We start from the raw sequence: 4,117 nt of genomic DNA, 5'->3' as shown, positions 1-4,117 counted from the left end.
CCCAACAACACCCTGCAGATCCCTTCTGCACCCCCCATCCCCTCAATTATTCCTGCAGATGCCACCTGCCTCTCCATCCCTCCTGCAGATCCCAGCTGCCCCCCCACCCCCTCACATCACTCCCATAAACACTGCCTGTTCCCCCATCCATCCCGTGGACCCCTGAATCCCCCCTCCAAGACTGCTTACCCCGCCACCATCCCACTTAACTTCGGGTGGCCATTTTTAAGACAGTCTATCTTCCCCAAATGTCTGTACCTAGGCCTTAGTACCAATCAGGGTTGCAATAGTCTATTTTTGTGGACACTGATTCTTCAGGAACTAGATCAAAGCAGTACTTCTGCTAAGGATGTTCGTTAGTATCTCATGATTAGCAAATATATTTTTATTTTTCTACTTCAGAAGGGATTGCTTAGCCAGAATATAGTTAGATATATTTAAAATGATCAACCAAAACCTACTCATCACTGGGTTTTAATCATACTCATAGATTAAAACAAATATTTGCTTTAAAAAAATAAACATAAATCAAAATTTTAAAAAAAGTCAGTCACCTATAATGTTTTCCTTCATGACAGCATTTGTCCACATTCATTGCTAAAAAGATTACCTTGTGACAAAGTGTTTATTTTCTTCCTGTCTGGCACCTCAATAATCACAAGGAGCCAAATGAAGTCTTGGCACAGATCTTTAGGCTGTCTCTCCCTTTGTGACTTCACTCATCTTTAAAGTAGACTTTAAAGGTAAGTGGACTTACTGACTTCAACCAAGTTTAACAACTATCACCTCTTGATTAAACTGTCTCTGCAATACTCCTACACTAACATCAGCTTTCTAGATAGGGCAATCCACATCCAGGATGGCACCCTATAGACCACCATACTTACACCCACAAGACTAGCAATCATCCCTAGCACATGCAAAAAGCTGTAATCTGCAGTCAGGCCTTCCGATCCTGAGGAGAATACTGGCAATGCCTACCTGGCCAGCCTAAAATCTTCCAACAAGGACACTCCCATGGAGAAATAGGCCATAAAGCTAGAAGAGCTCTCCAAATACAATGCAATAACCTGCTACAATACAAGCACCACCCCCATGACTACACACCCTGGTGGTCACCGATCAACCCCACACCAGAACTGACCAGCCAACCACAGTTGATAGTAGGCAAAGACCAGATCCCAAGAGAAAATTTCCCAGCTCCTCTGCTCCTGGCTTTCAAAGAACCCCCTAACCTTGCTCAATTCACCATTAGAAGCAAACTCCCTACTGCCCAATAGGCATCAAGTGGGATACAGAATTGCCTGAGCAAGAAATGCTTAACACGTCAACACATCTCCACTGATACTACGATCAATACTCCCCAAAATGAGCCCATCAGAATCCATGGATCCTCCATACGCCTCTCTCAAAAAGTGATATACCTGATCCAATGCACCAAATGTCCTCCTGGCTCCTGGGCAAGAGAAATTGTATACCAAAATAAACTCTCACAGAAAAAATAAAGGACATACATCATTAGGAGCACATTCCTCACAGAATAACCAGCTTCTCTTCTGCTGATTGCTTGTCTGCTACCCCTGGGAATTTCTCTCTTCCTCCCTGCCTTCAAACTGTTCTCTCTTATGCTGTACTTGCTTTTACTGCTCAGACCTGAAGAATATCTTGCATACAAAACTCTATCCCAACTAGGCAGTTGGTCAATAAAAGATACCATCCTAAGTAATCCTTGCCTCTTACAATTCCTGAACCTACACCACCCTAACACTGCCTTATCTTTAAATGGATTATAGTACTAAGTAAACTTTCTACTGACATCAGATACAACTGTAGTACAATTTACTTGGCAGCTGCTAAAATGTTTTCAAATGGTTACTATGCCTGAAGATAGCAATACGTGGAGCAGCAACACACAACACCCCCTCAAGAATAGATCCATTCAGAGAAGTTTGTGGTGTTTTGGGATTCAGATGGGTTTCTAAATTCTGGCCCTGTTAGCAGGTCTGTCTGATGGCAGGCAAATAACCTGTACCTCCATCTCATTTGCATTCTCTGTACACATAGTAACTCATGCTCACCCCTCAAGGACATGACAAGGACAGGCAGGTGTGAGACACAACAAACACTTGGCTAAACATGGGCTAAAAACAGACAACCAGTTTAACTCGTAGCTGACTATCCCAAGCTTTGACTTGCATCAAAATAGTTGTGTGACAATACATAAGAATTGCCACTATCTGGGTCAAACCATAGATCTATATTGCCCAGTGTCCTGTATCATGCCGCACAACCCAGACACCTGCTCCTTCTGAGCAGAGGAAGACCCTGGCACTCACCTACCTGCTGAAGGCACTAGGCTGCAGCCCCTTCACCACCTCCTCCAAAACCTCCTGCTGCAGTTTTGGCTGCACTTCTCCCTGCGCCTTTTTTCTTACAGGCTTCCTGTCTGCAGCCTCACCAAGTCCCAGGACCAGCTGGTCAATCTCCTCCTGGCTCTGGCCAAGCTGACCATCTATAAGACTAGGAAGCAGGCTCTGGCCAAGAGGAACCCAGGTGAGTGGAGGGCTGCTTTCCTGGCACTCCACTGCTCGCATCTCCAGGCAGTTTCATTGATCAGTGTCCACAGGCTCCCTTGACTCCTTCAGGGGGCAGTGGACGCTGGCCAGCATGCTCTGCTCAGCATCTCCCTCTGAATCTCTACTTATTAACCTATGACCTCAGTCCCATTCCTGTTTTCTTTTTTGTTGCCCCAAGCAATTAGTTGGTATGTCCCCAGTGGCCGCCCTTCTTAAGGGGAGCTTATAGATTTCATGATGGGCCAGGGCCGATGACTTATCAAAGGGGCCGGTATCACACCGCACCTTCCCTCCCCCCACCCCATACCTGCCCCTTCTGAGCAAAGAAAAACCCTGGTGCAAACCTACCTGCTGCAAGCACCAGCCCCTTCACCACCACCCCCAGACGCTCCCGCTGTGGTTCTGGCTGCAGGAGTCCCCACCCCTGGCCCTGCTAAATCCTGAGACCTCCTCGTCAACTTTACCTGGCCCCAGCCAAGCTTGTGATCTCCCTCACCAGGAAGGAGGCCCTGGCCAGGGGGTCCTTGGTCCGTGGGCCATTCCCATCTCCATGCCAAGTTTCACCCGGCAGCTTCCGCCGGCCCCTCAGACTCGTTTGGGAGCCCCAGCATTGCCAGCTCGTGATTTTTTGACATTGTTCTTTAAGTCCCTGCTTCAGGAACATGAAAAACTTAGCTCTTTCATTTATATATCTACACAAATATATATATATATATATATACACACACACACACACACACACACACACACAAGAAAGAGCTAAGTTGCTCACATTCCTGGTGTATAGACTTTAAGAACGCCAAAATTTCACGAGATTTGGCAACACTGGAGGGTGCTGCCCAGAGCTCTCTACTCGGTGCCCTTGTTTTAAACCTTCCCTCCCATCCCTATTTTGTCTTTTATTTGTCCCAAGCCAGACGTGCCCTGAGCGGCCCCCGCAGTACAGGGGCGGGGCCGGGGCCGCTCCCCTGCGCCCCTCGGGGTGGCACCGAGGCGCAGCCCCCGGGAGCGAGGCAGGGTCCCGAGCGGCTCTGCAGCCCCGGGAGGCACGGGGCTGGGGCTGGGGCTGGGCCGCGGCGAAGGGCGAAGGGCGCCGGGCGGAGCCGCCGCGGCCGTTTGAAAAGCCGCGGTAAAAGGCGGCGCCGCGCACCCCGTCCTACGCCCGCGAGCCAGCAACCGCCGGGGCGCGGGTGGGGGGTCCTGGTCCCACCCGCCCCACTCACCGCGCGGGCTCCGTCCCAGCGCTCCCCGCTCAGCCTCGGGAGCCGCCGGCGGCCCCGGTCACCGAGGAGACGGGCGCCGGCCGCGCCGCGGCCACTGGCTACAGGGAGCTGTCACTCCACGGCTGCCCGGCCCCCGGACAGGCAGACAATACCCTAAGGGAGAACTACAGCTCCCGACACGCCCCACTCGGAGCCCACCGCCGGCGGCCGGGGCTGGCGCGCGCGCTGCACTCCGGGAGCTGTAGTTCCCCACAGTGCGGGGGACAGAGAGGAGGACTCTACCCCCCTCCCCCCGCCAGCAGGGGGCTGCAATGCGCA

General features: G+C 51.2%; 1 protein-coding gene across 2 annotated transcripts in view; it reads right to left on the bottom strand.

Moving 5' to 3' along the window:
- Positions 1 to 3,899, bottom strand: part of RGS12 (regulator of G-protein signaling 12) — a 159,864-nt gene extending 155,965 nt beyond the window's left edge. The window contains exon 1 of one of the 2 annotated variants that reach the window (XM_019552849.1): positions 3,800 to 3,899. The gene's annotated coding sequence lies outside the window, so the exon portion shown is untranslated. The remainder of the gene's footprint in view (positions 1 to 3,799) is intronic. The other variant, XM_019552848.1, reaches the window with a different exon arrangement.
- Between the last annotated feature and the right edge of the window lie 218 nt (positions 3,900 to 4,117).

Source organism: Crocodylus porosus, unplaced genomic scaffold, assembly GCF_001723895.1.
Source record: "Crocodylus porosus isolate Cpor-Errol unplaced genomic scaffold, CroPor_comp1, whole genome shotgun sequence".
NCBI classification, from domain to species: domain Eukaryota; kingdom Metazoa; phylum Chordata; order Crocodylia; family Crocodylidae; genus Crocodylus; species Crocodylus porosus.
Note: the sequence above shows the minus strand (reverse complement) of the source record. Positions and strands in the feature narration are given on the sequence as shown.